Source organism: Triticum urartu, chromosome 6A (assembly GCF_056163025.1).
Source record: "Triticum urartu cultivar PI428250 chromosome 6A, HENAU_Tu73, whole genome shotgun sequence".
Taxonomy (NCBI): domain Eukaryota; kingdom Viridiplantae; phylum Streptophyta; class Magnoliopsida; order Poales; family Poaceae; genus Triticum; species Triticum urartu.
Genome location: NC_141878.1, coordinates 64,051,025 through 64,060,650, shown reverse-complemented (window position 1 = coordinate 64,060,650; position 9,626 = coordinate 64,051,025). Strand labels below are relative to the sequence as shown.

Genomic DNA, 9,626 nt, shown 5'->3' with positions numbered 1-9,626 from the left:
ACCTTAGAAAATGGGATAGGTTGTCCACGAGCGGCGGGTTGTTGTTGTTGTTGCCCCGATTCTGAACTAGCAATTGCATCAAGGTATTCTGTTGTTGGATCAACTGGGTGAGCTCCGGTGGGAAGGCAAAACCGGTGTCACATCTCGGAGGCATCTGAGGGTTTAGATGGAAGAGATTAGAATAGAGAAGGGGGTCTAATGAGAAAACACTACCCATATGCACATGAGACAAACACAATCATTTCACTCAATCAATCAAGCAAGGGCATACAAACAATCTAGAACTATCGCACAAGTGCTCAACTACTACTAAATACATGGGGGAATACTAGTGATATATGGTAGTCATCTAGAAATTTTGATGGGTGGAAGACTCCATGACGTCTGCTCCAGCTTCGTCTTCATAGTCATCATCACTAGGATCGGAATCGGTGTCGTCGATGATGATGTAGTCCTCGGGGCGTGTCTCCTTGGGTTCTTCTTCTTCTTCTATTGGTGCTGGTCCTCCCATGAATACTCCGATCTTCTTTAGTAGGTCGCCATTCTTCTCCAGTAGTGTCTTGATTTCCTCCTCATATCCATCGCGTACAAACTTAAGTTCTTCCTCCAGTTCGATGATTCTAGTCTCCGCCTTCTTTAAGTCCATCATGTCCGCGCACATCTGGTTTTCCTGACGTCGGATGTGCTGGTTTAACTCCTGGATAAAAGCTGCAATGGATCTATCCTTCCTGGTGCTGATTACTTCCCATTGCTCGTCTCGGTGCCCACATATTTGGTAAATAGTGTCCTTAAGTTCCCTGTTGTAAACTTCTCCAATGTGTCCAATGGTAATGTGGGCTGCCATGCTCTTGCCTAGACTCCAGGTGGGTGCTTCGAAAGAAAACTCTCTGGGTTTAGAAGTTGGCGAGAACGTCCTTCCTGGAACTTGTACTTGTATCCTCCAGCGCTCCTCTTCAGGTAAAGTGGCATTGTACGTCCCAGTGAAACTTGGTATTCCAATGTTTAGGTACCTAGTGACTTCCTTCAAGTGACGTCCAAAATGTGTGTCTTCATCCGGTTGAGCAAACTTGTTCTTCATCTCCACCATCCTAAAGAGTAGAAAATGGAGAGGAGTTAGAAATGAGAAGAGAAGGGTGACCTAGGGTTTATCTTAGTGGTCGTGTCCTACACTCAACGTGTGCTCTGATACCATCTTGTAGTGACCCGACCTCAGATGGTCAAGTCTCCGTGCTTCAGTGTCATCCCTGGATCAGTAATGCTGACACACATAGTACTCGAAGGATTTATAACAGAGTAGCAATCACACACTTATTACATCGAATGTCTCAAGAGAGAACTTATTACAATAATATGGCTTAAGGCCATCTAATACGATAACAGCGGAAGGCTTGGAAGATAAAGTGAGTCCATCAACTCCAACGGCATAGCTGAGCTGCATGGCAACGACCTAACGAACCTTACTCCTTGTCTGAAAAGTCTGCAACATAATACGTTGCAGCCCGAAAACGGGCCAGCACATGGAATATGCTGGCAATGTAACACAATAGAGCAAGAACAGAATAATGCTATCACTACATGCATATTTGGCTGGTGGAAAGCTCTATGGTTACAATTTTTGCGAAAAGCCAATTTTTCCCTACAACAAAGGAATATATTTTATTTAACTATCATGGTAGTTGAAACATCATTGAGAAGGTTCCTCCAACTCAATCCCAATTAAAGTGATTAACAACCCAACAATATTAATTAAGAGTGATGAGATACATGTGATAACCCAAGTACTAGATACTCAAGAATTGTCCATAATCGGGGACACGGCTAACCATGATTAGATTGTACACTCTGCAGAGGTTAGCACACTTTTTCCCACAAGACTCGATCGCCCCCGTTGGATTTCTCGCACTACATGGTGTTTGAGAAACGGATGACTGAGACAAAGTCTTTCAGAAACATTAACTCTCTACTCCGGACAGACCATACCAAACCTACATCCCACTACCTGCTGATCTACCTCTTCAAGAGCTTCACGTAACTTACTCAACTATGCTAGAGCCCATAATAGCTTGTGGCTGCACACAGAAGTTTCTAGCATGAATCATCTCAGTTCCCTTTGAGCCTGGGTGGCGGTCCATAGGAAGATCACACGGGTACTCCGGGATTTCCAAAAAATACAGGCAACACTGGGTACTCCAGGTGCCTCAATCCACCCAGATTTTGATTAAGTTGCCACCTTAAGTTGAACCATTAATTAACAAGCTCACATCTGTCATGTATTTCACTCAAACCCAAACCACGCCTACGAGCATAGCATAGCATAGTATATATAAGCAACGCGTAGAGTAACTCCCAAGGGTTTGAATGTAACAGGGCAATAGGTTCTACCTCATCGACTACTTCCCAACCCACAAGTTAATAACACTAGTCGTCAACCCGTGCGTCCGCACGGGCTAGCTTACTTTTACATCTATTGGAAAAAAAATTAAAGGAATATTTGTTAGCTCCTTGGACATGAAATTATTTGGTACCAAACCCTACTACATGGAAGTTAAATAAATTTCCATGAAAATAAGAAGCATATAATTTCTTTTATTTATAGTGTGAGTCGAAACCTGCTATGCTTGCCAAATCCACTCTCTCAAACTTACTGGCGTTATATACCATGACATTGTGCGGAAACCTTGAATGACTCCTATAAGATCGGTTAAAAGAAGAAAGAAATTGCATTTTGAAGATTCAGAAAGAATGTATAGAAGTTAAAAAATGGTTTATATTAAAAATGTGTGCATTACTTTTATCTACAATGCGTTCTTTTAGATCCACACATTATTATTTTGTCTAACCCAGAAATAAAAATATTTTTTAATATGTAGTGGACACTAATATTTACAATAAATCAGGTTTATTTTACATAACACTTCCTAGGAGCATTTCTAAGAAATCCTGACCGGTACAAACTATTCATTGTTTTTATACGCTTCAAAGAAACATAGTTTTACATGATTTTAATAATCCATGTGTTTTCTCTTCCCTGTGTTTTTACTACTACAAATATAAGAGGTCCTATATTTAGTTAACACTGTAAGGTTACTTGAATGAAGACTTAAAGCTAGGTATAATCGCCTAAAAAATGAGCTCCATGGCTCAGCCTAACCATTGAATTATGACATGCCCAAATAACTGATATGATGTGCATTAACTGGGTGACGTGTAGAGAACCAAAAATCAGTAAATATATAAGACATGGATTAGAAGGAAGAAAAAGAATAAGGTCTAATTACACAATATTTATAAATTGTGACAAAGTAAAACAATAATAGAAATGGATGCATTGTTACAGAACATATCTGAGTGAACACAACAATCAAGCGCAACTTGTAGGTAGCCAGTATGCATATGCAAAACAATGATGGAAAGGCAATGACATTCGACATCCAGACAAATGTTGCAATCAATAAATAATTTTATGCACATTTGTAATGAAAGTGCATGCCGGTGAGATCTGGACAAAAGGATCACGACGCATTGCATAGGGAGCAATGGACCTGACATGAAGTAGAAACCAACATTTAATTAAGCCTTACGCACATAATTCCATCGGTTACATACAACAATTTCAATGGTGACCTAGCCACTCTCGTTATTAGTGTCAATCAAATCATTATAATTTGTGATTTCCTCCCAATATTTATTATTTTCACGCTACCATCACTGATGAATCTAAAACTAAATCACGTCATAAAGTCCAAATCCCTGGCAAGTTCAAATGAATGCCCTTCAGTATACTCGTTAAGGGATAAAACAGACACAAATTTCCATAAGATTTACCTGCAAAAAAATTTCCTTCAGATTTTACAGGCAGCAATGCAAAACAACAATATATCACTCAATACATCAAAGAAGTATAAGTGTGCCTATAAGCTCAAATATAAATATGGAAGAAACTGTTAGTGTATGAAGATTTATACTTTGCTTATGTTGCCTGGAAGATATATACCATGCACAATCTAGGATGTATATGTGCAGATGTAGCAAGTGTCAGCCACAGAATAGCGATCTGAATAATAATTGGAAACTTATTACGCTTTTATAAATCTATTCATGGCTTTAAATTCTTTACTGAAGTAGTTGGTTACATTGATTATCTTGGAAAGAAAGAACGAAGCGAAATAACCTTTTTTATAGAATAATAAAAGAGAAAGAGCTTATGGACGGACAATATTACCAACTTTAGCAAAAAAAACAGTCCCAGTTCAACACGTATTGTCATTATAGAAATATACATAACCATGAGGCATGCATACGTGACCCCCAGTTTCATCCATAAACAAACTACAGTCGATAAAATCATACATATATTGAGGAGTACCTGCAGTAGTGGCAAATTTCAACCACATCAGTGGACACAGATGGTGTCATACCTGGACAAACAGGGTTGTTGTTGCTATGTTTCTCTTGCAATAGGGGATCAACCATAGCAGCACTGCAGCAGTCACAAAAAATAATTCTGGTCTCCGGCAGCCAATTGTATTTAACCATGCGGTCACCTTGTGCTCCCAGCCTCAATCATTTTTCCAGATAAATGCAGGAAACGGATCAAATGCAAAAGAATATAACATAATGTAATTGTACGTTGGTCCGACGACTGGGAAGTGGCTGCCATATTACTTGATTGCGTTAAGCGCTGGACGCTCTAGCCGGACGCCAGGACCCTGGCAGCCCTATGGCTGGTGGAAGCACCTAAATCTGCTCGCTCGTGTGCACAATCTGCAATGGAGTTGTTCACGTACACAAAGATAGGGGATAGGAAAACATGAAGTAGCCAGGGTAAGGGAGGAGAACTGAAGGACAAACGCACCGGTGTCGGTTTCATGCAGGGCTGTGGCGCCATGATGTCTTGAGCTACTTGATTCTTTGCTGATGAGATCCTTCAGGAAGCTAGCATATAGTTTGTCCAGCGAGATGTCTATGTATAAGGCTGCTCGATTGACCGAAACATGGCAACACGGATGTACACAACCTCCATGATCGAACATGCACAACTGGAAAAACAATGGAGGTCAATACAACCGAAAATCATATTAGATCATGGAAGAGAAAAGAGGTGGGGGGACGATGTGCTACCTGTGGTGGCAGAATCTCAAGCGAAGAGCGAATTTGATAGAACTCGAGAGGACAGCCGCGGCCTACCATGGCGTTGGAGGGAGGATATCTATTACTTTGGGCCCATCAGCTCCTTGCTGCAGGTACATATCGAGCCCTCATCTCATCTCCATCTGCTTAGTCGTACTGCTCCTCCCAGGAACTCAGGCAAGAAGAACGTCGGGAGGGGCGTTATTTGGACTGAGAAGCGGCAGCGCTGATGGGTCATAACGTGGAGAGGAAACGTCGCAATAGTTGCCGGATGAGGAGATGGCTGGAACGGAATTGATGGAGAAGTGGAGGAGAAGGCTTGAGCGAGAGAGTCGCCATTGATTCTAATGGACTATCACGATGGCAAAAGTAGAGGCGCCAGGGGGAGATGGTCTTCCTATTCCTGGAGAGATAAGAGACGGCCACCAATAAATTATAGGGATCTTGGAGAGTAGATAGAGATTTTTTTCTTTAACCGAAGAGATAGAGAATGCTTTAATTAGAGAAGGAATAAACGGTGGAGCAGTAGTACGGGTCGTATCTTTGCTGGATTCTATTGTTACAACCGATTGTGGGCCTTCAAGTTTTTTATTAAGCTAGGAATTATATCGGTGGATCTACACCGTAATAACTTGGTCCCATCAGATTAACGGCTCCTAATTACTGATTAACGTGGTAATTTTTTGGGAGTCTGTAATTAGTATAGGTATATAAGATAGATAGATAGATCCTAATCATGGAATGTTTGAGAATTGAGACTAATGCATAAAAATTGGGTGATAAAAGGGATATGATCAAAGTGTTACTTGCCTTGCTGATGATCTGCGAAACCTAGGGACTCGTAGTAGCACGCTTCGCACTCCGGGTGTTCTATCGCAAGTAAACAATAGCATACATAAGTAACAAGCAATGATGCACAAGAAAAACTCAAACAAAAGAGGTTGACCAGAAATTTCAACTTAAGAACTCCGGTTCGCAAAAAGAATCAAATCAAATGGAGCAACGAAACTCAAACGGCGAAAGAAAGAAGCTTCGTTTACTAATCTGAAACTAGGTCAAATTTTACAGTAGAGAAAACTTGTTTGAGTTGGTTAAGCGGAAAGAGGGTTTCGAGACGAAACTCCAGGCGCTTGAATCGCCTGATTCCGACTAACGAGCGAAAAGAAAAACAGAAACTAAGATCGGATCAGAAATCACGATCAGAGAAAAATCGCGGAATAAATCCGATAAAAGAAAACTGACGAACAGACTAACGAACGAGCGTTCGTTGGCTATTTCTAACGGGCGAAGAACCGTTCATTAAAATGATCGTTCGGACGAACGTCCGCCAAATAGAAGAACCGAGAAAAACCGGCGAATCCGAAAAAACGGATCTAGGGTTTAAAAAAACCGGTCGGTCTTTATAAAAAAACCGACGGTGGGGCGCGGCGGCTACCTCCGGCGAGAGGTCCGGTGGGGCGGCGGCTTAGGGGCGGCGGCGCTCGGCGGCGGCGGCGGCGGCTTAGGGGCGGCGGCGCTCGGCGGCGGCGGTAGCTTGGCGCGGCGCGGGCGGCGGTGGTGTGGTGGGGTGTTGGGGCGGCGGGGCGGCGGTATATAAGGGCAGGGCGGGGCGGCTTGGAGGAGGGGGCAAGACGCGGCGGCGGAGAGGAGTCCGGCTCGGACTCTTAGTCCGAGTCGGCGGCGGCGGCGCTCGCGGGGAAGGCGGCTGTGGCGGCCTGGCGCGGCTTGGCCTTAGGCCCAGTCGGCGCGGGAACCTTTTTTTTTAATAATTTCACCAACCGAAATAAATCCTAAAAAAATCTAAAAATGCCAAAATAAATTTTCACCGTCTAAATAAAATATTTAGAACGAGATGAAAATTTTCTTGGCCCTAAAATGCAATTTTGGAAAACGTGCAATTTTTCTAATGCAAACAAAATTGCAATAAAATCCAAATAAAACAATTATTTGGTTTTAATATTTTTCCTCCAATATTTCAATTATCTTGGAGAAGTCGTATTATCTCCTCTCATATATTTTAGTGTGAAATATTTTTGGAGAGAAAATAATTAAAACCAAAAATCCTCGTTTTCAAGATTTGATAAAGATCAAATTTGAAAACCGGGAAATCCCCAACTCTCTCCGAGGGTCCTTGAGTTGCTTAGGATTTCGAGGATCGCGAGACGAAATGCGAATAAAATATGATATGCATGGATGACTATGTATAACATTCCAAATTGAAAATTTGGGATGTTACAACGACGCCAGCGCGCGCTCGACCTCGGCGTTGAAGTAGTCGGGGCAATTCACGTCGGGCAGCGGGGGGACGGGGACGCCCCCGGCGCTGAGTCTCCACACTGTTGGGGAACGCAGTAATTCAAAAAAAATCCTACGATCACGCAAGATCTATCTAGGTGATGCATAGCAACGAATGGGGAGAGTGTGTCCACGTACCCTCGTAGACCGAAAGCGGAAGCGTTTAGTAACGCGGTTGATGTAGTCGAACGTCTTCGCGGTTCAACCGATCCAAGCACCGAACGTACGACACCTCCGTGTTCAGCACACGTTCAGCTGGATGACGTCCCTCAAGCTCTTGATCCAGTTGAGGACGAGGGAGAGTTTCGTCAGCACGACCGCGTGTTAACGGTGAGGATGAAGCTACCAGCGCAGGGCTTCGCCTAAGCACTACAACGATATGATCGAGGTGTGTAACTGTGGAGGAGGGCACCGCACACGGGTAAGAGAAGACTTGGTGTGTATTCGGGGTGCCCCCTGCCCACGTATATAAAGGAGGGAGGGAGAGAGGGCGGCCTCCTAGGGGCGCGCCAATAGTATGGAGTCCTACTAGGACTTCCAAGTCCTAGTAGGAATCACTTTCCTTTTCGGAGTAGGAGAGAAGGAAAGAGGGAAAGAGAGAGGGAGTAGGAAAAGGCAAGGGGGGCGCCGCCCCTTCCCCTAGTCCAATTCGGATCCATGGGGGGGGGCGCACGCCACCTCTCCTTGGCCTGCCTCCTCTTTTCCCGTATCGCCCAATAAGGCCCATTACTTCTCCCGGTGAATTCTCGTAACTCCCCGGTACTTCAAAAAATACCCGAATCACTCGGAGCCTTTCCGATGTCCTAATATAGCCTTCCAATATATGAATCTTTACCTCTTGATCATTTCGAGACTCCTCGTCATGTACGTGATTTCATCCGGGACTCCGAACAAACTTCAGTCATCAAATCACATAACTCATAATACAAATCGTCATCGAACGTTAAGCGTGCGGACCCTATGGGTTTGAGAACTATGTAGACATGACCGAGACACATCTCCGGTGAATAACCAATAGTGGAACCTGGATGCTCATATTGGCTCCTTCATAGTCTACGAAGATCTTTATCGGTCAAACCACATAACAACATACGTCATTCCTTTTGTCATCGGTATGTTACTTGCCCGAGATTCGATTATCGATATCCTCATACCTAGTTCAATCTCGTTACCTGCAAGTCTCTTTACTCATTCCGTAATGCACCTTCCTGTAACTTACTCATTAGTCACATTGCTTGCAAGGCTCATAGTGATGTGCATTACCGAGAGGGCCCAGAGATGTCCCTCCGATACACGGAGTGACAAATCCTAATCTCGATCTATGCCAACTCAAAAAACACCATCAGAGACACATGTAGAGCATCTTTATAATCACCTAGTTACGTTGTGACGTTTGATAGCACATAAGGTGTTCCTCCGGTATTCAGGAGTAGCATAATCTCATAGTTAGAGGAACATGTATAAGTCATGAAGAAAGCAATAGTAATAAAACTAAACGATCATAATGCTAAGCTAACGGATGTGTCTTGTCCATCACATCATTCTCTAATGATGTGATCATGTTCATCAAATGACAACACATGTCTATGGATAGGAAACTTAACCATCTTTGATTAACGAGCTAGTCAAGTAGAGGCTTACTAGGGACACTCATTTTTGTCTATGTATTCACACATGCACTAAGTTTCTGGTTAATACAATTCTAGCATGGATAATAAACATTTATCATGATATAAAGAAATATAAATAACAACTTTATTATTGCCTCTAGGGCATATTTCCTTCATCCACCGCCCCCCGCGCGCGCATGTCGGGAGGCGCCAGGATGTTGGCTTCATGCAGAAGGTGGGCTTCCCACTCGTGTAGCGAGCGGCGACCGAAGCCATTGGCCGCCGCCCCATGGCCGGGGAACCTCTCGCCCATCGTCTGCGGCGGTTGTGAACGGGGGAGAGAGAAAAGAGTTCTTCGGCGGCGGCTATGCACGGGGAGGGGGGCTGCGGGCGGGTGCGTCCACCGGCGAGGGAGGTGCTGCTTTATATAGAGGCTGGGGTGCGGCGTTGTGTATACGCGTGGCAAGGAGGGGGCGCGTCGCCGCACCGCGCCGCCCGTGAGGAATCAATGGAAGGCTGATCGCGCGACAACCTTGACATTGATTCCCCGTGAGAAACCGAGGCGTTGTAAGAACGACGAGGCGAGGGTCG

The 9,626-nt window shown here is 44.0% G+C and overlaps 1 long non-coding RNA gene across 2 annotated transcripts; it reads right to left on the bottom strand.

Annotated features, from left to right (window-relative positions):
- Window positions 1–200: 200 nt before the first annotated feature.
- LOC147963939 (uncharacterized) lies at window positions 201–5,504 on the bottom strand. Of its 2 annotated transcripts, XR_015607208.1 has the most exons (5): window positions 5,122–5,504; window positions 4,856–5,039; window positions 4,419–4,764; window positions 1,169–3,750; window positions 201–1,088 (listed from the first exon to the last, which is right to left on the bottom strand). It is a non-coding gene; the product is annotated as an uncharacterized LOC147963939 (long non-coding RNA). The 2 variants fall into 2 exon arrangements; XR_015607207.1 differs by having other exon boundaries at window positions 1,169–4,764.
- Between the last annotated feature and the right edge of the window lie 4,122 nt (window positions 5,505–9,626).